Source organism: Capra hircus, chromosome 15, assembly GCF_001704415.2.
Source record: "Capra hircus breed San Clemente chromosome 15, ASM170441v1, whole genome shotgun sequence".
Taxonomy (NCBI): Eukaryota; Metazoa; Chordata; class Mammalia; order Artiodactyla; family Bovidae; genus Capra; species Capra hircus.
This window is the reverse complement of record NC_030822.1, coordinates 49,565,028-49,589,103: the sequence shown is the minus strand read 5'-3', so window position 1 is coordinate 49,589,103 and position 24,076 is coordinate 49,565,028. Positions and strand designations below refer to the sequence as shown.

Below are 24,076 nucleotides of genomic sequence, written 5' to 3'. Positions count from 1 at the left end.
TTCAAAGTCAAGTTTTTTCAAGGGGACAGCCTGGTAACTTGTACCTATATGTGAAATATTAAACTGAATGGAATGTCCTGTAATAAGGTGGGTGGGAACAAAGACTGTGGGAATACAATACACACTTATTTCTCCTCTACTCCCATTTCTGCTCTTTAGTAGTTCAAGTTTAAAGGCAAAATGTCCTTAGTTATGCGTGGAGTTTAACATATGTCTATTGATTTTTGAATTTGTAAAAATGTGGTGAAGGCTCCTGGGAAACTAAACTCTATCTTATTATATATATGTATGTGTGTGTGTGTGTGTGTGTGTGTGCGTGTGTGTGTGTTGTATTATGCGTATGTATATAGGTTCAATCCCTGGGTCGGGAAGATCACTTGGAAGAGGAAATGGCAACCCATCCCGGTATTCTTGCCTGGATAATCCCATGACAGAGCAGCCTGGCAGGCTACTTACAGTCCATGGGGTTGCAAAGAGCAGACACAACTGAGTGATTAAACAACAACATATATATACATACACATTACATATATATAATATGTATTATATATATATATACACATGTATATGAAAGTTAGTCAATCAATCGTGTCCAACTCCAGCTCACCAGGCTCCTCTGGCCATGGGATTCTCCAGGCAAGAATACTGTAGTGGGTAGCTGTTCCCTTCTTTAGGGGGATCTTCCCAAACCAGGGATCAAACCCAGGTCTCCTACATTGCAGGCAGATTCTTTACCATGTGAGTCACCAGGGAAGCCCATACATGTATATACAAATGTATATAATGTATATGTTATACATTATATATATAAGTATACATTATGTATGATATATATTACATATGTGTGTATATAATATATATTTTTCAAAGTTACACTCTAGCAAAATTAATGTATGTTGTTCACATTTAATTAGCAGAAAATTGAGCACATGGGATTAAACTTGGTCTAAATTGAATTACTACTTTAAAAAATTATCACCAGACTAGATGTTGGTTGTCTCTTGATTTGAGGATAATTATATTTTCCATTTCCTGGAGACAGCTTAGTGTAGCAGAAAGAACACCGTATTGGAGACAGAAACCTGGGGTCAGGTCTTATCTGAGTCATGAACTGATTGACCTGGACAGCTCACTGACTCTTAAGTATGAGTTTCTATTCTGAGAAATAAAAAGTAAAATTAGGATATGTTAGACAGATTATTTTAAATGTTCTCTTTTGGGTTCTAATAGGCTATCAGTCATCAATACCAAAAGCTTTTAAGCTCTGAGCTCTCAGGGGATCTTTCCCTTCTCCAGGGGATCTTCCCAACTCAGGGATTGAAGCCAGGTCTCCCACATTGCAGGCAGATTCTTTACCATCTGAGCCATACACGGAAGCCCATACATGTATATACATATGTATAATGTATATTTTATACATTATATATAAATATATATTATATATGATATATATTATATACACACACACATATACACAAAGTCTTTATAGAGAAGATTTTGTCCCCATAAAGTTAACAGTTTTCAACTTATATTGCATATTAAAATCACCCAGTGAGCTTTACAAAAGATTCCCAGTTCCCAGGCTACACCCCACACCAATTAAATCAAAGTCTTTTGAGGAAGGCCCTATGTATCAGCATTTTTCCACCTGGCAGTAACAATGTGCAGTCAAAGCTGAGAATTCCTGCTTTGGGCACAATGAAATAAAGATATGTTGTTTCCCTATGAACTCAAGAATTGTATACCGTCTTGATACCTTCTATGTCTTTAGTACCTAACAAAGTGTCTGGCATATATAAAGTAGGTGCTCAGGAAATCATTAACATATTAAGTGAACTTTGGCCAATCCCTCATGAAAGAGGGTTTTTCAAAACTGGCATCTACACTGATCATTTTCACTTTGATCTTCTTCACTAAATAAGGGCTCAATTCTCTACTTTTCTTTGCCACTGCAAACAAGGAAGGCAAGTAAAATAATGGGCAACCTATTTCAGTTAGCACAATTGAACTATCTTGGGGTGGATGCAAGGAAATCATCCATCTCCATATCCTTTAGAGAAGAGGATCTTGGGGGAGCTAAGGATATGTCTCCTACATGACTCCACACATTCAAGTGAAAATAAATAAAACATCTGAGTATCCAGACGTCATTCATTCATCAGATGTTTATGAAGTACTTACATCATGCCAAACACTGTGATAAACTACTGTAGGCTCTCTCAATGAGGATTTTGTGCCAGAATTAAACCTTAATACCCTGGCCATCTTTACATGTAATGAATCAATTTCCTTCCTAGACATATAGTTTAATTTTAGTTATATATCATTGTTGAGACAATTGAAAAATATAGTCACTAATTGTTTTGCTCTGTGGGTTCGGATGACAAACTCAAGATAAAAAAGGCTGCAAGTTTAGGAGATAAAATGACAGACAGAACACAGTACCTGTCTTTTAGAACAGTATTCTCCAATATAAGCTTCCCAGGCAGTGCAGCGGTAGAGAATCCACCTGCCAATGCAGGAGACGCAAGAGACTGGCGTTTGATTCTTGGGTTGGGAAGATCCCTTGCAGTAGGAAATGGCAACCCACTCCAGTATTTCTTGCCTGGAAAGTAACATGGGCCAAGAAGCCTGGTGGGCTAGTCCGTGGGGTCGCAGAGTTGGACATGACTGAGCAGACATGCACCCCTGCCCAATACAACTTTCTCAAGGATGGAACTGTGCTGTATCTGTGCTGGTCAACACGGTGGCCACTAGACACAGGTGGAACCTGAGCACTTGAGATTTAGCCAGTGCACCTGAGAAACTGAATTTTAAATTTTACTTAATTTAAATTAATGTAGCTATATATGGCAAGTGGTTACCTTACAGGACAAGGCAGCTCTAGAATATCACATTCAAATTGAGGAGATTGCTACCTAAGTTCTCATAACCTGGATGATAAGCATTAATATATGGTAGGAACAGAATGCTATGAAAGCACCTAGGTGAATAAGCTAGTCTTAGGGTCGAGGTGAAGACTTCCAAGAGGAAGCGATTTCTAGGATGAGACCTGAAGGACCAGAGATGGAGTCTGGAAGGGGTGATGGAGTACCAAGCAGAAGGTGCAGGTGTGTGAGAAACCCCAGAAGAGAATGAGGACATTAAGAAATGGCAAAGACATATGGCAAGGGCCTACAAAAGCAGTGGGGCTTGGGGAGTCCAGAGAAGAAGGCTGGGGTCAGGAACCGGGCTAGGAAGGGCTTAGATGTAACGATAGTTAAAGGGCAACGGGAAGCCAGTGAAAAGTTTGAAACTGTGGAACGATATGATCATATCTGGTTTAGATGGATTTCCCTGGGTACTATTTGGCAGCGTGAAAGGGAGAAACTGGAGGTATGAGACAGTAGTCCAGGTGATATGACGGTTGTCTTAAACAGTTGGAGGGTGGAGACACATTTAAAAATGGAAAGACAGAAAAAACAGAGATTCACCTGATGGGCCATGGCAGGTGCGAAGAGAAAAAGACAAGGATCACACTTTGGTTTCTGACCTATGAGTAGAAGACTGTGCTGTCTATTAAGGGCAACGTGGGATCATTTAGGAATTGCTTCTAAATTGAAAATTTCCCATCACATCAGATTATTTGCTCCTCATAGAGCCTGAAACTAGCTTTGATATATACTAGAGAAAACACCCCAATTGTGAGAGCATACTCTTCCAAGAAATCAACACAAGTTCACAGTTGATGCAACATTGCTTTTATTGGGGGTTCAGGGGACATATGACAAAGTCTCATAAAATGTCAACAGAGTCACATTTTGTGCTTGGCTATGCTTATAAAAGAAAACAACCTGTTTATTTATGAACTCACTTAATGAGCACTGTGTGAGAGATGGCCAACGATCATCATTTTGAAAACAGGATGACCTGAGCCACCAGGACGTCTAAGTGTGACAAACCCGGAGAGCTAAATGGAAATTTACAACAGTCAAATATTCAGGTCCTTCCAAACATCCAGATGCTTGCTCTCAAGTAGACACAGTTTAGCTGACTCCTTCAAGACAAAATTGCGTTTTGAACCTCTGTATTCTTCAGTAGACCACTTTATTAATTATTACTAAGTGCCAACTAAAGGCAAAGGGGCTAGTATAGAAGATGAAGATTTCCTTAATTCTAGTTTTTTATGGCTGAAGTTTTCTTGGGTTAGTTATATGGATAACTGACAATTAAAATAGCAAATGACCATTTATATTTTCAAAAACCATAAAGACTATCAAAACAGACACGTTTAAACATTCATGCAGAAACTCTTATGAATATATACTGTGCATAAAATTGGTTAAGAAAATGCTCATTAGAAGATCTGATTGGTTTAGGTGAAGGAAGAATGCCAAGTAACTTAATATCATTGAAGACATTGTACACATAACTTGGGCTACTGTGTGTTCTTTGCGGCTGGACCATTGATAGTTTTTGAAACTAAAGATGTCAGTTCATAACTATCTATTTTTCACATTGAAGTGAAAAGCCAAAGAGGTAGCCAAAAGTGAAGCCATGTACTTGGTATGGCGCTCCTTGATCACCCAGATAGAATGTTTCCATTGGTGAAATGCAAGCTCATGCTTCCTTTGGGCAGGGTGGTGTAGTTCAAGAGCCTCTGAGGGCATGGTTTCTGGGTCTACTTCTGTCATACTCAAATGAGCGATCTTCTCTAAGTCACTGTATCTTTACAGGTTTATCACATCTGTAGGAAAGAACATTGCAACCGATGACCTTTAAGCTCTCCCCACCCCCTATTTTTGTTCTCAAGAAGTTGAGATTTCATGCTGACCAAAGCTAACAGTCTCCTCAGAGTCTGGTCCAAAAAAAGCTTAAAATGCTGATAAACTCTGTTCCCCAGTAGCTTCCATTTCTGTCATGAAAATACATTCCACCAAGCTAGTTCAACCAGAAAACTGAAAATTTTGAGAAGATAATTAAAGAAAATAGCTATGTGTCTACCATAGAAAAATATCAAGGAATATAGAAGTGGCAAAATTACAAAGTTGGTTGCAACACTGTGGCTTATTGCCTTAGATCATGAGCTTTGAAATCACAGTCCTGATTGTGAACCCTGTATGTGGCAGTTTGGCAAGTTACTTAAACCTTAGGTTTCTTTATGTAAAATGGAAATACAAAATAATATCTGTTTTGCAGGGTTGTTGTGAAGCTTAAGAGAATTACTATATAAAATGCTTAACATGTAGGGAGAATTCAATAAATATCCACTGTTATTAGGCTAACAGAAAAATCACAGATCCTCATACTATCATCAATCATGCTCACTTATTTTAATGGAAGAAATATGATTATAATTCTGGTCTACACCTGAGGTGGGCAAGGGGAAGTATGCGTGTAAAGTCTTCACCATATATGTACATATAGATTGGCAGTGGAAGTCTGGGATTTAGTCAACTGGACCGGTACATTCCTAATTTCCTTAAATCACCAGGTGGATGCCTTCCTCTCTGACTTTGCTCACAATATTGCATCTATAGAAAGGATTCTATTTTCCTCTTCCTTCCCATTTATCTAAATCTTTAACATCCTTTAAAATTCACATTGTATTTCCTTCCTTTGGGAACTTTCTTCCCTAGACAGACCAGTTTGCCCCGCCTAAGCGGACTTCCTCTGAGCTCCTTGCTTCTGTCTTTCATTTTGCTCTTATAAATGGACTTGATCTGTTACTTCTCTTTTCAAAAGTTTACATGCTTCTGTTTAACTAGGTTTAAACTCCTTAGAGGCAGTGACCATGTCTCACAGAGCCTAGCGTGCCTGATAAAAAGGTTGGTTGTTTGGTGTCAGTGGGTACTGTACTTGATGACACATTCTGAGTTCCCACCATCATTTTATCCTTTGTATTGCCTCCTACTATTCTGTGATTGCAAAAGAACTCAATATTCTTTAAGTCATTCTTTTAAGGTCAAACTCTGTGTGTGGCTAACATGCAATCGACCTCTGGCATGAACAATTTTCTATTTTAAAAATTAGTGTATTCATAAGCATAGTCATACTAGAAAAAAAAATTTTTTTAAAAATGAATGTCACACAGAATTTAAATACAAACAGAGGAATACACACGAGGAAGGGAAAGTCCTTGCTCATTCGAAATCTAGATAGCTTTCTTAAGGGTTTCTGTTTCTTGAAAAGCTTGCCTCTTGCTCTGAGATGCTACTGGCTGAAACTGCAGCGTGTGGGTGTGTCGACTGGCAGGAGAGATGTCTTCAGGTGATGGTGTCCTTTGTTTCCACTTCGCAGCTGGCTTTAGCATCCATCGGGACAGGGTTTCTGCAGTCTGTGTTGTTTCCCTGGGAAGACATTCCTGAGGAAGGGGGACTATAGGACCAGCTGAAAGGAACATGGAGACGACTAAAAAAATAACAGAACACGTCACAGAAGGTTATCACATTGACTCTTTGATACAAATAAAGGAATGTTACGATACTTTGGGGGCCAGGCTATTTCCAACTATGAGTGAAATGCTGCATCACGAGAAAAATGGAGCTTTCTCCCTGTTCACCTTGTTTGGGAATCAGTCAAGCAACAGCATTGTTCGGGAGTGTGTGAGAGAGCGCCGTGCTCCTTGCCCGGGGAGAAAGCGCTCCGTAAGAAAAGCTTCAGGTTTTATCCAACAGGCAACTTACTGAAATAGGACACGGAGGAAAACAACAAAAGAACACAGGACATTAAGGACACATTCAACTAAATCTAAAGACTAAATGCAAAATAAAAATAAGTGTGGGTACAGCAGTGGTTTGCAATGCAGGAGTGAACAGAGAACGGCTCAGAGTCAATGTTAATTCCCTGTGTGTGTCTTTGTATTTCTAGTGCCTAGCTCAGAGCAGGACACATGGTACCCACTGAAAGAAAGAAGGAAAGGAACCACAAAAGGCAGACAGGGAGGGAGGAAGGGAAAGGCAGAGAAAGAATGAAGGAGAAGGGAGGAAGAGAGAGCGAGAAAGAAAAGAAAGGTTTCTGAAATGTACAAGAGGTGAGAGGCAGAGTGCACAGAGAAGAAAAGCTTGGGTGAGAGAATATTCATAGACCTGATAAGAGCAAGCTCGCTTAATTCGAGAAAAGGTTATACATTCTGAGTGGTTTGAAAAAGTGGGTGCGGCAATTTTCAGGAGGCTTTGAATGTGTTAAGGTTTAATTGGGGAAGGGTGGCATGTTAATATAACTACTGTAGGCTTTTGAAGGGGATATTAACATGATTCAAATGCATCAAGTGAAAAGGGGAATATATGAAACTCGAAGATGTCAACCCAATGGGAAGAAAGAAAAACAAACCAAAGGATACTACAAGCAATTAAAGAAGGCAGAAAGACTAAAGAATAGTCCTTCTGGTCTTAAAATAGAAAGGCAGGTGCTTGTCTGGGCTTCTTCTATGTTAATGTTGAAGGAAATGGGCTTAGGTCTCAGATCAAGAATTTCCTTCTCCCACTGGGTAGCTTTTTTCGTTCTTCGGCTGTTCCTCTTTTCCATCCCTGCCCTTCCTGAAAATGAACTTCAGTCTTTACTGTTTTAGCATCAAGGCAAAATATGTTAGTAAATACAGCACCTGGAGGTGGGATCAAATATAACTTTAAAGGGCAGCTGTTGGTACAAATGTCCTGAAGTTGTTCTTACACCTCGGTAAGAATCGTTTACCAAAATTCTCTGCTGGAAAAGATTTTAGAGACCAACTAATCCAACACACTCATTTTCCAGACAAGGATATTTGGGAAGAGCTGTGTTAATGTTTCTTTTATTCTACAAAAGTTTTTATGAATGAAATATACTTTGCAGGTGGCTTTTAAATTGACTAAAGCCTTTATTGTCAACCTCTTCATTATGTTAGCACAATGAAGATGCATAATGAATTAGGTACACCAAAAGGGATTTACTCCGAAACATTTCTCTTTCAGCACGAAACCCTTTGGATACACTGAAAATGTTGGTTCTTTTCCTAGGTATAGTATACCTAGAAAATACTATACCTAATACTATTCCTAATACCTAACAGGTATAGCATACAAATATTTCTGAAAACCTGTAAAACAACCTAGTGTTAAAATATTATTAATAGGTATTTTTCTGTTCTGATGAAACATGCAATGAATGATCCTGGATGAGTGACTAAATAAACATAGATTTTAGAACTGATTATTTTGTGAACACAGAATGGGAGGATGGGGTGTTAAGGTTTTGATACATGTGTACGATACATTTGTGAATCAACAAAAATGCTACTGTAGCAAGGAAGGACGTTTCACACAATTTTTGAGAAACTCCTTTAGGTAGCTAATAATGCAAAGACCTTGTGTACATGATCAGAGGAAAACTAAATCAATGAATTGCTTTGGTGTTGCACAGATGTAGCCCATGCATAATGTCTCTTCTACAATGTGGACCCCATCATCAAAATGAACTTTGAGGAATAAACAGTATAAATATACAAAGCACCATATTCTAGGTGCCTAGTATGAGTCAAAGGTTTAACAAATGCGCTTTCTTTGGGACCTGTGACTACTTAACTGGAATGAGTAATATCTTGTATCATCTCAACATGAGCCTCCCTTGGAACCGTTTTTGTCTCCGGAACATATAAGCATTAATCGGGACCCTTGCATTGCCTTCCTCGGGGTCCCTCTGTGATCTGATGGTGACAGATGTAGGAGCATCTACACCTACTGAGCACATAGCAAGCACCAGGCTGACCAGTCAACTTGCTGTTGCTCTGCCTGGGTTTTCCCTTAACAGCTAGATCTTCAGGGATCAACACCTTGGTGTGGTGGGGTCTCCAGTTCAGGAGACACCATATCGAGATACCATAAAGGAAGGTGGTGTTTGTTAGTGCATAAATGACTAGAGCCAGAGTTTCAATTATTCATCATGTGCCACCCAAAGTGGAGGAAAAACAGAAAAGTTGTTTTTGTTATGATTTTGATTACTTTGATTAAATTAAAATTACTATCTCTGCCTAAGGCCATTTCCCTGGCATTTTATCTCATTATTCTAATAAAGGAAATGGATTTCTTATGAATAAGATTTACGATTCTAATATTCTCCATTACTTCAAGTTGTCCAAAGTCAAGATGAAGACTAAATCAGTAAAGAGCAGCGAATATTTTATAAATAATGTAAGTATGCACAACAATCACCCTTTTAGTGACTGTTAATTTCCAACATCTAGGTCAGACACATTCATTCTTACGTGAGAACATGGAGTTCTTTGCTTCTTTTATTAATTAATAAGGAATTTAAAAAATAAAAGCTGACTAAAAACATTCTACTCAGGAATCATTTCAAATGAGGAAAAATGCCCAAGGGGAAAAAAAAAATCTCAAGTAGGCAACATGTAAAGCAACACACAACTATATGCACATTAGTATAATTACACATTGCAAATTATATCGGATGTATCTAATATCTAATTTTTTGAAAGCTGATTCCACTTGAGATTTCAATAACAGCATCAACATTTTGCAGGTGGCTCCTTCTGTATAGTATCCAAAGGGAATTATTTCTCTAATGTGCTTTCAACCCTCATGTAAAAGCTGAAGCTCTTCCTTAAAGGACCAACAAGCAATGAACATTGGGAATGTTACCTTAATGGAAAAAGCAAGGGGGTAGGGTCCAAAGATAGTGTTCGCATGGCTATTTATTCTGTTCCTTAGAGGATCCTGATTCGCTTCAAGAAATAAGAAACAAACTTAAACAAGAGACTCATTAGAAAATGTGGTGAAGGCTACATACCCATTCGGAGGCAATGATATGAAAAGCTTTTCAATTGTTAAAATAAGTGTGCAGGCGAATGGCAGATTACACCTTGGACTGAAAACAGAGCCCTGGATTCAATTCTGCTCTGTTAAAATATATGGCTAATTTGTCCTAAAGAGGACATCAGATCAAAGTTCCATTTTGAAGAATAGGCTTTTGTCCTCATCTTTCTGTATCCATCAATCAATCAGCAAATAACCAAATACATATTTGTGATCTTGGAGAATGGAGCATATTATTCAAGTTGATTGGATCCATTTTCTTGATTCCTCCTTAAAGATCTTTCTCCTAATTAGCCAGGGTTACTATTGAATTATTTAATTATCTGCACTTTTGTGCAATGAAATATGTTGTCATATCACATACTTTGTCACGCTGTTGCTGTTCATACTTAATGATGCCTCTATAGTTAGCAGCTTCCTTTGTTCTGCTCAGTAAGTGGTTTTAGAAAAGGGGGTGGGCGGGGAAGGAGGAGCCTTGGGGTTTGTAAAATACAATCATACATTCCTGGTGCACATGCAAAACTTTGTGCATTTACATGAATTTCTTTTTCGAAATCTAGTTGCAATTCCATTTGGAATAACCTAAGAGGCACATATCGGTGACTTCAAATGCAGCCAGAGTGATATTCCTATACCTTGAACACCTCTCCAGTGTATTTCCACTGCAGTGCAACGGTAAAATCATGATTCAATTTTTTTTTTTTAATCAGCAAGGAATGTCTTTAACAAGGAAGAAGTAAATTATGATAATTACTCTGAATGGTCGGATCCTTGAGCATTACTAATTAGCATTTATTGCCTGGATTATAGAACAATACATGTGAAACCGAACTGCGACTGCTCTTTTACCTCCAAGAACTGAAAAAGGCAATGGAGCAAGAGGCAGTATCGTCAGTGGTTGAGTCAGTGGTTTTACATCTCCTGGAGAGTGTGCGGGATTCCTCGTTTTTGAAATATACAAACGTGGTACTCGATATTTATGGCCCATTCATTTTGTGTGTGAGGCACATATTTACATATGATATCACAGTCACGGGAGACTAACGAGAGGAGAAACATTTTGGGTATGATGTCATTTTGGGACAATTTTACCCATTGTGAGAGTTTAACAATAAAGAACGTAAAACTCTCCGTTTTATGAAAGTATGACTTTTTCTATAGAATTTTTGACTTAAAAAAAGAAACAAAGAACTCAGTTCTGAGTGAAGAAAATTTTACATTCACCTCTTCACTTTCTTGAGAAAAGGCAATTGGTCTCTGGTTTAAGAGTCTTTTTTTTTTTCCATTAAGAATTTGTAATAAATAAGATACTGAAGTTAGAAATACATGAGATATTAATCAATAGAACAACATCATTCCTGTAAATAAATGCTACTCATATAATTTGGCAACTGGAACTCCTAAATAACCCAGTAGGTAGGAGAGAAAGCAAAAATTAACCATTCATCATTCTCGCTGCAGACCCACTGTTTTCCTCCAAACCCCATTAAAGCGAATGAAGACGAAAAAACACATCGTAATATAAAGCCAGTACTAAATACAGTCACTAGTCTTCCCAATACCTTTATGGATTCCCTACTTTGATCCTTTTTAGTTTGAAAGAATAAGTTTGGCTAAATCTGTGAGGAGATTAAACAGGCTGGTGATAAAAATTAATTCTGCTGAATGAGCAAATGCATTTGGATTGCAGAGATGCAAATAAGACAATACTTTTCTTTCCCTTTGACATACCAAGCGGATTAGTTTAGAATGTTAAATTTGATTTTATTAGAATATATTAGCAGTGTTTTAATTAATACCAATCAAACATTTTCTTTCCCTGGGGCTTGATGTGTTCTTAATGCTTTCTAAATCATCTGTCTTTTATCCATCCAAAAAAAAAAAAAGAAGAAAGAAAAAAACCAACCAAATTAGCAGAGCCTTTTGTTACATTCTTCACAATTTTACTATATTCAACAGAAAACTATGAGCTGTTTACTTAAAGGTGTCTTGCCCATAAAATTAGTTCCCAGGTGCTGGATTTAAATGAGTCCTGTTCACTTGAACACTTGATTTTTTTCTTTTTGAAAAAGGTTGAATAAGAGACTCGAAAAATAAACATCTTCCATGTTTTTCTTTTGGGGAAAAGTGCTGCAAAAGGAGTTTTGGCTGGTTAGCCTTTCTTGGCTTTATTCTCACTAGAGCTTCCTAGAGCTGTTAAATTTCCAACTGCATTGGTTTTAAGCTGGCACTTTGGAAAGAGGGGCAAAAAAGGAATAAAAAAAAAGGAGGGGGGAATCTAGTTAAAAATACGGTGAACCAGTGTGCCCTGTGAACTGAATTGTAACTGTGTGTTGCAAGGAAGTGCTGCATTGCCTTTCACTCATTATTCCCTGCTTTTCTCTCAAGCTTCCTGTCCTGTGTCCCGAAAGCTCCAGTTCACTTCTTTCTCTTTTCTTCCCACAACGCACCCCCCTCCATTTCTCCGCTTTATTTTTTTTTTTATCTGCCAAGCTGGATTTGCACTTTTAAAGATCAGTATCAATAATGCCCTGCTTGTTTCGGTGGCACTCTCCCTTTAAAAGACAGCCCCCTCTAATTGATGCGTCTGGGCTAGTCTAGACTGGTAGTGATTGAACCAACCACCAATTATGTTATTCATTTCACTGAACTTCACTGATGGGCTCGGTGAGGAAGAAGGGGTGTTGAGAAACCTGCCCTTACACTGAAGCAGTTCTCTGCTGAAATATAAAATCTCGTGTGTCGTTATGCACTCCTGATTGCCTGTGTGATCAATCGTATGATAGCAACCTCAGGACATGAACAACCCACTTGAAAACATGTAAAAAATTGAAAGAGTGCCTTGTATCACTTGTATTAAATTACTATGCTATTATCATTTAAAAATCATAGAAGAATCACATCTAGTGTGCTTTTATTGATTGCCGCATATATTTTCATAGAATAAGATGCAGATATATTTTTGCTTCTAAAAGTACCAAATATTTGGCAAATACTTGATATGAATCAAGTGGTAATATATATCCGTAAGTTAAATAGATGTCCTTCCATAATTTCCAAATGCCTATGCATACATATCAGCTAAGATGGGGGAAAAACATTAATCTATTGTATAAAAACCAAAAGATACCTTGAAAATCAAATAGCTCTTTTCTTCAAAATATATTCAGGCCATCAAAGGCTGGAAAGTAATATTTAAATATTATAACTACTAGAAGGTTTCAACAAAAGGCACAACGCTATTGTTGCACAATTCATTTTCTCAATTCAGTTTTCTGATACAAAATGGTTTCTTGACTGCGATTTGGAGTCAGTTACTAAAATGGCAATAAACCCTTAAAAAAAAGAAAAGCAGAAAAAGAACAGTTTCCTCAACCTTCGACAACATGTATAAATTGAGGTTATAACTGAAATAAAGTCTTCAAAAGAAGAAAGCATTTGAAGTCAGGGTTGATTTAGGTATTTTCCAAAAATAGAAGACAAATGTTGCCCCAAGAATACTAAACTGGTTTAAATGAAATTGTATATTGGAATTTTTCATAACAAAGGAAAGGTAAGTTACTGTTTCTCTAACCAGGAGACAGATCTAAATCACTGGGATTATTATGGTATGAAAAGTTAAAAACTGCAAACTGGGTAATGCTAACAATTACCTTGAGAGATTATTTGAACTGTATAGCGTGGTGTTATAAATAACTTTGTTGGATCAGTTTTTTGAAATCCTGATCATTTTTTCCCCCGATTTTTAAATAAAGAATAGGCATTGACAACTTCTATAGGATACAATAATTCTGTGTGCGTTGTTTCCTTTTATTTGTTTAAAAATATATATCTCCTATTATTTTTTCTTTTATATGTTTAGAAAATACATTTGCAATCTCTATTACTTTTAAGCTCATTGTGTATAACCTCTTAAAATAAATGCCAAGCAAGGAGGCTATATCTGTTTTATTTTTCAAAATTGCACAAAGTAATACAAATTTAATCCTGGTTAACACCATAAATTCCATCCTAGCAAGTCTAGTAAGAGTAGAGCTTTTAGCTTTTTGCTATTTTAGCTCACACTACTGGTTCACCCCTACCCGTGTCTGTGTGTTCACTGCCCAGCCATATATGATGCACGTGTGGGCACTGAATATATACTCTAGCCACATGCCCATTTTAATTGGGCACAATTTTAAGATTAACTGTTGAGTTGAAAAGTTGGAGGCATGGGGCATGCTGGGACTTCAGCTGACATGTTCTGAGGTCAAGCACCAGGTACTGAGCTGTTCTTGTTACGCTCGGATAGTACTGCGTGTTGCTCTCAAGGAATAGACCAGGATAGGTGAGTTCCACAAGCCTCGGGCATTAATAATATACATGCACACACATCGCAGCCAGCACGCTATTATCACGGAATATGTACCTACTTTAACAGAAATCCAGGAGCTGCCACTTTCCTGATCACCTGATCCCACCTAACAATGAAAACCTCAGAGGTGCACTCAGGCACTTCGGACAAACTTTCTTTTCTTTTGTTTTTGCTTCAAAGAAAAAAAGTTCCACCAAATTTCCAGGATGCAAGGGCGCGACTCGCAGCTCCCAAGAGCCTAACCCGTGGATTTAAACGGTAAACATCACAAGTTAGGGTCTCAGGGATTGAGAGGCGCGCGCTAAATTGTTCTTTCTTGAGACAAAACAAAGCAAAACAGGAATGACAAGCAATTTGTGTTCGAGGTTGTTGACTCAAAGACAACAAACAGGTGGCAGAATATTCCCTCACTCTCTTAAGCTGCCCTCGTCCACAAAATCTGGATTCCACTTAGAGTAGATACATGCACACAGACGCAGGGTCTGTGGGCGCATATACATACCTGAACATACAATCGCCAGTCTATCAGAGAAAACTCTTTGGAGCTTTGGGCAAAAGAGTTTAGTAAAATGGAAAATGGTATGAATAGACTCAGAAATGCCCATGTTTTGCAAACCACGGTCTACAGTCAGGCTTGAACGTCTCTTCAAAGCTTTAATTTACAACTAGCACCAAGGACGGTAAAGAAAATCGGAGGCATCTCTTTCCCCCCGGGCGAGCATGCCGCATGCAAAACCATCCAAATTGGGTTTTTAGAAGGAGAAGACCGAGGAGGAGGATTTGGAGGCTTGGAAAGTATAAATACGAATAGCGTTTTAAACTCACCCATTGGAAGTGGAGTCAGGCTGCAGCTTCCGTAGCACCATCGAGCCAGGGGGGGAAATGTGAGCTGCAGGGCGCTCGCCTGGGCGAGGTGTTTCAATAGAGGACCGAGAACTGGGCGGGGAGGGGGAGGCGGGGGCAGGAAGCGATACACCAAATCTGGAGACTGTAACTCTGTAGTTTATGCTCTGACGAGGGGAGGTAGGGGGCAATTCGGTGGGAGTGGAGAGATGGACTGGGACTGATCAAATTTTGAGAATATTCAGTTAAAAAAAAATTTTTTTTTAATGTTTTCATAGGAATGAACCCTCCCCAGGGTTGCTTTTCAAAATTTCCTCCTTCTTTCTTTAGCGTGCACTTTGCCAGTCCTGCGAACAGGCCTCCTGTGCATCAGCTGCTTGGCTGAAGCCAAGGCCAAACCACCCCGAGCCAGCACCAGGCTGTCACTCGGTCGAGGGGAGTGGGAAGGGGTGGGCGCCAGCCAGGGAGGCGCATCTCCCCCGCCCCGCTCCCGCTGCGGATCCTTTGAAGCCTTTTGCCAATATTTCGGAGGAATCCGAAGCATAATTCCCCTCCATCTTCGCAGACAGCTACTGGTTCTGTACCTGCTAGATCGGCGCTTCCCCCATCTGCCTGGAAACTGGGCTTTCCTGTGCGGGGACGGCTCCCAGTGCCGCCTCCAAAAAAAAAAAAAAAAAAAAATGAAACGAAAGGGAGGGGAAGTGGGTGGGAAGATGGCTCTTTTAACATTTTTCTTCCCCCTTTTTTTCTTTCTTGTTTCTCTCCTGTCCTTTCTTTTTCTTCTTTTATTCCAGCCTGAGCCAGGTAGATGGCTGGCTAGTCAAAGAGAATGACAAAGCAGCCCCTGATAGGAAGGAACTGGAGGGGGCCTTGGGCACTTAGGAAAAATGCTAAGTATTTTGTATGTATTTCCATATGCAACTAAAAACCGTTAAAGCTCCAGGATCCCCCCCACCCGTGTCCCTCCCCCCAACCCCTTCCAAAATAGAATCATACCAGCAAGACAGCTAAATTATGTCTCTTTTCCTGCTGTACAGGGTTATTCAGCATCTCCCCCCACCCCAATCTTCAAGACAACTTTTTTTTTCTCACCTCTGTAGGTTCTCCTCAGGCACAATCCTCCGTTCAGGGTCTCTGCTTTTTCTCTCCCTTCCCTTTTCCTCTCGGAAAAGCTAGTCCGTCATCATCCTACCTAGCTTCTCTCTCTCTCTCTCAACCTCTCTCCCTTCTTCTTTTACTATTAAAAAAATAATAATAATAATGGCCCTTTCGACATAGCAGCATGAAGTGGCTGCCTTTGAGAAAGCACATTTAATCTTTACTGGCTCCCCTAGGCTTCAGTGAAGAAGGAGAAGGCAAGAAAAAAAAGGGGGGGGGAGAGAGAGGAAAAAAAGATTGTAAGGGAGGCTGCTGACGGACAGCGAGCATCAGGCACAAATCAGCGACAAGTTGAATTTTCCTAGACCACACTGCCCCCTTTCTTCTCGGCTCTCGCTGGGCTCCTGGAAAGCCCGAGTGTCTGGTTACAGGAGGCAGTGGGTCTCCTTTTGCAACCATGGTGCGGATTCCTCGCATGCCTGCTTAAATCGCTGGCAGAATAAGGAATCAATATCCCCTTCTAATCACCTTTAGCTCTTCTAGGGCTTCTGAGAACCCACTTCGCGCTCCTCGCCGCTCCCCCCCTCCCTGCCAGGCTCCTCCGTACAAAGCTTGCAGTCCTGTCATTTCTCACTTCCTTCCATATCTTGGAGACAAGCCTCTCTTCTAATATCCTTTCGCCCGCTCCCTCTCTCTGTTGTCCTGTGTCTCAGACCTGACTCCCAGCACCGGATGCACTAGGGTTTCTCTCTGACTACTAATGAGACCGAAAATACACCAGCAGGTCAGGGGGAAGGCCAGACATTGTATTATACAGATACAAAAAGACAAAACCAAAAAGAACCCCCCAAACAAAAAACCCCTCATCCCTGCTAGATCCAGAGATCAGGTATCACAGTTTCTAAAAGAGAAAAAAAAATGGGGGGCTGGAGGGGAGCAGTGAAGAGAAGAGACCACAGTGCAGTTCTCTGCCTAATTGTTCAACATCCCCTGGGCATTTAAAACACGTATACGCGTGTGGCTGCAGGTGATGTACTTGGTGAATCTTGGTGGGTTTTCTTTACGGACAGAAAGTCAACAATGCCCAAGGACTTCTTTGAAATTGACATCTAGAGGGATAAAAGAGCAGTGATTCAAATCTGTATTTAAAGTATACACTCCATTAAGGCATGTGATGACTACAATGCTAAAAATCTCTTTCTTTTCAATGGCTGTGCTTTACACTGACTCTGTTGGTCATGTGTACTAATTTACCACTTAAGTTCATTTCCAAATCCAAGGGAACGTATCAATGACTGTAGCTCATTCTGACCCTCTGCTTCCACTGCAGACATCTTTTCTTACTCCTGAAGCATTTCTCCTCAAATGTCCATCAGATCCATACACACTTCATTGATCAGCTGACGGTCCCTTGATCATGAGAAATAATCATTCAGATGACAGAAAAAAAAGTGGCACAAGAAGAAAATGAAAGACATGCTGAATTGACGAAGGGAGCATCTCCTATCATTTTTGCTGGCACACATCTTAAAAGCTCAGCTACCCAAGGATCCTGTGAAGCAGGTGTCCCTTGAAAATGGGGGTCTCTACCTATCTGAACACACAGTGGATATGTTGCCACCTTCACCCAATTTTTGTGGCTAGAATCATGCAGACAACAGGCAGTGCTGTGTTGAATATAATGCCAGGCTCTGTAAAGACCGAGGAAGGGAGGGAGGTAGCTGATGATGCAGGTTTCTTCCAAGTTGATATTTTTAAAAGGTGGTTTCTTTGTGCTCAACTCAAGATATTGTGCTTTGTCTCTGTGAGACCTGCAGAAGCACAGATGGATGCCAAGGAAAAGAAGAAAAAGCACAAACAGGAAGAAGATGCAGAGAGAGGAAGAAGGGAGAGGAAGAGAGAGGAAAGCAGAACAAATCAAGGCAAAAAGGGAAAGACCTACAATCATAGTGCTGGGTTTCCTTTTTTTTTTTTTTGTCATTACTGGGAAGGAGAAAGAGATGGCTGGCAGGGATTGGAGACTGGGTTAGAATCTTTTTCAGATTTGGCTAATAGGGTGTTTGCACTACACTGATGCAGAAAAAGAAACATGCTAGAATAATCATAAAGGGTGGAGCTGTCAAAAAAAAAAATCTTTGACTCACTGGGTGCCTCCCTGTAACACCAAAATGAATCATTCCTAAGGAGAATCATCAATTGTCTTAGTGTCCTCATATATGAAGTCCAGATTATGGGAATCACGATTGTGATTATCTTCACGAAGGAAAGGTAGACAGAGAATGACATTTCCTGAGCTTCTCCAAAACCTCCGTATATTTGCAGCAACGGCTCAGCATGATTTTCACACACTGAGCTAATCTATCCCCGTCTGTATTCACTCTGTTTACCAAGATACACAAATATGTAACTTACAAAAGTTTTGCTATGAACACATCATTTTCTCTATACAACTCAGCGATGTCTTTAGAGGATACTTATTTCAAGCAGTTAACACCTGACCCCAATTTCTGTGGGTAATTAGTGAGCTAGATAACCACACAAAGTGGGTAATTATTTAGTACCCAAGGGTACGCTAGAAGTGGGTAGTGGTTTTGTTAACAAAAGCACATCTCTAATTATTGTATCTATGATGGGTGTCTCAAAAATATCAGTTACTGTATCAAGTGAACCATGATAAATAAGTGAACTATTTTGCTGTCCTTAGCATATGTATGTGGGTGTGTGTGTGTGTGCACGAGCACGTGTGTGTGTATATTCTATTATGGTTAATAGTATTTACCACTCCTGGATGGGGTGTTGTGAAGATTAATTAGTAACATCTGTAAGACTCTCAGAGATGCAATGGGCTAAGGAACTTCTAAATACAGTATTACTACTGCTCTTACTATGTTGATGAATAATCCCAGGATGGAAGAAGCTAAGGGAGTTGATTTCAGTTGGATTGAAAATATGCTGAGATCACAAACATGATGAGTTTGATCACGGGGAGTGGTCTCTGACCCGATGGAGCACAACACAGGCAGTAAGGGAAAAGAAAGGTGGATGCCGTTTCACTGGCAGTCTCAGGAAGGATCGGAGGAGCCAGGGTGGGAGGGGAGAAGCAGGAGGCAGGAGTCAGAGATGGGCCGGGAAGGAAGCTGAATCGGGCGGACCACACCCTCATTCCAAACTCGGTCTGCGCTTCCCTTTGATGAGCAGCAAATAGGCACAAAAATCCCCAAAGAAGACATCCATGCCAGTCCTGGGACAAATTCATCATCATTACAATCAATCAGCCAGCTATGTAGTGTTTCTTCTAGGGAAGAATCATCAGTGCAAACCATTTTTACAAATGCAGATACATTTCCAAATATTACAGTACTGCGAACAGGCACACACAGATCAACTTCAGATATCTTTAACCCAGGCTACGAGCAGCAACGGAGAAGCACTTTCTAATGCGATTGCTTTTATGAATCACCCACAGGATGGGAAGGGGATATGATTAATTTCTGCAGAGGAAGAAAGAAAAAAAGAGAGAGAGGAGAGAAAAAGAAGAAAAGAAAAGCCCACTACTTTCAAGGACCCTAAATCTAGAGAGCAATCAAACATTGAAAAAAAGCAACAATAAGAACTTACTGCTTCTTTCTCTGTAAACGTCCGTCTCTTTGCCCCGTGTCTGGCTGAGGCAGGACAGAGAAGAGGCCTCTGGGATCCAAATCTTCAAGTAGGCTCACCACATTTTTTCTTTCAAAGCAAGGTTGTCTTGGGGATTAACCCTAGGAGTCTGGGAGAGGTGAAGCATGTTGGGAGGATGATGGGAAATATACAAGGATATTGTGTTCAGCCCAGTTTACCGCCTCCAGGGAACAGGAAAGGGAAAGGGCCCCATGAGTCGGCCAACAGGTACCACTGCTGAAATCTCTGCTTGGACGGCCTCCGGGACACGTGTTCATGCTCTGATTGGAGGCCAGCGGTGTGATGAGCACACTGTAAGAGTTTGGGAGCAGAGGGAAAATTTTTCCAGAAGCCACCCAAGCCAGGCTTCTGACCTGAAACCCAGTATTTGTTACCCCCTCTCTGAACTCAGAACTACAAAGGCGGCCTGGCATTCTCCAACCCGCCCAGCTCCTTTCAAACCCACAGACTGTGCCAGACTGGCCCCACCTCCCACTGCAGCAAATTCTGTATCCCAGCTCCATGCTGCATTGTAGGAAGCCAGATTTCTGCTTTGTCTTACCTGGCCTTCCCCTCTACCACTGCCCCTGGCTCGCAGTTCCCTGGCATGGTTTCACAGGCCCAAATAGTTGCTCTCCCTCTCCCCCACCATCATTTTAAGCACATCTAGTTTTCCACTCCTCAGATTTTTAGGTCTCAAATCCTTTTACGTCTTACAACTTTTCTTCATCTCTGGCCACTACCATCTCCTTTCTTTGACCCCTCTCACTCTCTTGTTGGACTTTTTTTTTTTTTTTTTTTTTTTTTTGCCATATCACAATATAGTCCTATCTCACATCTCAGACTGAAAACTCAAACTGCAAGTCCACTGCTGGTATCTCCATCAACCTGGTCTTTCCCCACCCACATTAACATAGAAAGCAAGCCAGTGCATCTCAGGGCACTTTTTTAATAGCTCACCTAAAAGCAGATGAAGCCAGTAGAGAACAGGGTGTGTGTGTATGTGTGTGTTAACTCATCTAACTACATGAATGCAGCAAGAAAAGGTCTGAGGTATATGCATGGAACAAACGACAGAGGAAGGGATTCTCATATATTTAGGACAAAAGCAACAAAAGCTAATTGTTACAAGAACTTATACTTTAAAACTGTGTTTTTACGTATGTGTGTGTGTGTGACACACACACACAAGGTGCCTCCACACATCACAGAATCCTAAGATCATCTGATTACCTGGAAGGGTATTTACTATCCTGTGAACAGTGACAGCAAGGTGCCACATGGTCCTATAGCTGAACGTTGAACACAAAATCCTTCTGGGATGACCCTGAGGGGGGAGATAAAACCCTGCACATCACCTGCTCCCTCCACGCTTGTGCGGGCTGGAGGCTAAGAGAGGTGGCACCTCTCCCTTGCTTCCACCACGATTTAAGCTTATTGTTGATCTCTGATGCTCAAAATACTGCTGCTGTTATCCTTACTACTTGGGTGCTTTTTGGTGTACTGTTACACTTACGCTCTCTGTGACTCCTTTAAGCTATCATTGGAGCTCTTCGGTGAGCTAGATGGATATAGATAACTAATATCTCATTTAATCCTCAGAGCAGCCTTGAAAGCCATCATCAGTGTTTTACAGATGAGGTTTGGAATAGTTAGAATTGTCCTGCTCATGAGTGTCACTGCTAGGATTTGAACACAGGTCTAACTCCATGAGTATGATCGTTCCCTTTTTGTCAGTATACTCTCATTGCCTTGCTCCGTATAAATGACACTTTGTATAGGTAATCATCTCAGATTAGTCTAGCTTCTATGTGTTATGCATGGCATACTCTACATTTTATATTAGCATTTATTCATTTTTTTCCTTTAGTTCATTTTATCTAATAACATATATTGAGTGCTTGACTCTATGTCAGGCCCTGTGCTGGGCAGTGTGATCTCCTTAGCCAGAGGACAGAAGACACTGCTGTGGTAATGGCTCTGCCTAAATAAATACTCTGCTATCGTCACCGCCAAAGACACAGGTGAATGAAGATGGGGCTGTGACATGGCCACGGTTGTATCCCCAGTTCACAGCACCTGGCATGTCGCAGGAGCTCAACAAATAGTTTTTAAATGAACTTTTACACTCACATAAATGTACTTTGTTAAACCCTTTCATTTTGTATTGGGGGTATAGCTGATGAACGAAGTTGTGATAGTTTCAGGTGAATAGTGAAAGGACTCAGCCATACATACACATGTATCCATTCTCCCCCAGTAAATGCAGTTTTGATCCCAACTTTTGGAGAGATCTGGATTCATGTCTAAATAGCCTTGGGAATAAGGCTTAGTAAAATGCCACATAAAAGTAGCATTTAATTAATGGTGAATAGCACTCTTTTTATCCATGATGATACTCTGACAGGGGTTCCCTCTATACCCATGTTTGTGTTTCTAAAAAAGAACAAATTGATCTATTTCATCTATTCTAAAAGTTCCAAAGGTGTGCTGTTGGAAGCCAGATGAATTCCATCTGAAATCTCACTTCTCTGGGAATTAGGAGGTAATGTCAAGTAATAAAGCATCCAGAATGATGTGGTCGTGAAGGACTATTCTGAGCTACACTCAGGGAGAGAGATCTCTTACACTTTAGAGGGTGTGGGTGAGTCCAGATCTGAGATCAGCAACTCAGCTGAGATGCCCTCATTTCAGAAAGAGAGGCTGAGAAGGTAGAAATGCTTCATGACTCTTTGACCTAAAGCCTCCAGGGTTTCATAGTATGTCTTCCCTTTTTTGCCTAAGGAAAGAATATTTAAGTATGTGTAAGTGGTGCCCCAGGGAGGCTAGCTCCTCTGCTGGTCTTCATCTGAGAATCCCTGTCTCTGAACAGAGGGCAAGGGGCACAGGAGAGCATTCAGGCTGTCCTCTGACACCCATCCATGCACCTTCAGAGCTTAGACACCACTGAATCGGGTTACCACTATGTGACTATCTTCACTAAGCTGGAGTAATTTCCACTATATTAACCTGGAACACAGTTTCTAAAGATGTACCCTTGGGGGTGGGTGGCATCTCTCATGGAAGAACCAGATGGATAACACAGTCCATCTGTGTGCTTTAGATGTGAACTATCTAACTTCTGTTGGCAAGAGTTGCTCATCAATTGACAAAAGCACTCCTACTATTCTTCCTAGGATGATGAGGAAGAGGAAGCTTAGTTATGTGCTGTTTGGTTAGCAATGCCCCTGTCCAAAAGCAAAGAAAAGCAGTGTCTGGTACAGGGATTCTATATGTCAAGTGGTTTCTAAAGGAGTTATCTGGTAGATTTTATACCTCAAACTCACATCAGCTCCACGTGTCTCAGGCTGAGCAATGTCACTAAATATGTGGCCCACTGGAAAGGTTTTTTTTTTTTTTTTTTGCTTTCCTTTAACCTTTTAGGATATTAGGGGAAATCAATGGTAAGATACTGCTTCAGTGTATATATTTAATAATACTGTCTGGTGTACGTGTGTGAGTGTGTGTGTGCACGCTCACTCAGTTGTGTCCAACTAACTCTTTGTGACACCATGGACTGTAGCCTACCAAGCTCCTCTGTCCATGGGATTTCCTAAGCAAGAATACTGGAGGGGGTTGTCATTTCCTTCTCCAGGGGATCTTCCCAACCCAGGGATTGAACCCACGTCTTCTGCATTGGCAGGTGGATTTATTATCACTGAGCCACCTGGGAAGCCCAATATTGTTTGATATGAATCTATAAAATAATCTTGTTGCCTCCTCATTGGGTGAGTTTCAGAGGACTTTTCCTGGTTTCTAGTCCTAACTCCATAGAAGAGCTAGAGTTTATCTGATCGACTCGCATGGTCTCTGAAGTTCTCTGAAACATAACCTACTGTCCATTGACTTAGTGCCTAATTCTACCAGTTTGAGTAAGTAGGTTTCACTGGCCTTTTGGGTCCAAGAAAGTAAAAGAAAAAATCTTTCATTCCTATATAATAGTGGGTAAACTGAGCGAGAAAGGGAGAGGAAGAGGATGAGGATCCAGGCCCTTCTAAAAGGCGAGATCCCTACTGCCTGTGCACTAAGAGAATTGAACCTGATATTATAAAGATCATTACTCTTGGCTGCCGTGCTTCATCTAAGAGCCAAGTTTTATTTCAGTCTAGGTCCCTGGTACTCAGTCATTAGGTTTAGGCTGGTTAGCAGGCAGGCATCTCTACCCACTGAGATCTGGGAAGATTAAGGATACTAGGTTGAGAGTCCAGAGATGACGTGCAATGGTACAGGCTCGGGACTCAGTCTCGAGTGTGCTTATTTTTTGAAATTGCTACAGAGCCTGGAGGTTGTACTTACCTTA

At 40.5% G+C, this 24,076-nt stretch overlaps 2 long non-coding RNA genes across 3 annotated transcripts in view; both read right to left on the bottom strand.

Moving 5' to 3' along the window:
* LOC106502886 lies at nucleotides 3,718-17,439 on the bottom strand. Of its 2 annotated transcripts, XR_001919238.1 has the most exons (4): nucleotides 16,075-17,438; nucleotides 15,567-15,638; nucleotides 14,965-15,075; nucleotides 3,718-6,390 (listed from the first exon to the last, which is right to left on the bottom strand). It is a non-coding gene; the product is annotated as an uncharacterized LOC106502886 (long non-coding RNA). The 2 variants fall into 2 exon arrangements; XR_001919237.1 differs by having other exon boundaries at nucleotides 14,965-15,638; nucleotides 16,075-17,439.
* Nucleotides 18,815-24,076, bottom strand: part of LOC108637679 — a 290,898-nt gene continuing 285,636 nt past the window's right edge. Inside the window, exon 6 of the long non-coding RNA XR_001919236.1 lies at nucleotides 18,815-20,049. This is a non-coding gene — a long non-coding RNA (uncharacterized LOC108637679). The remainder of the gene's footprint in view (nucleotides 20,050-24,076) is intronic.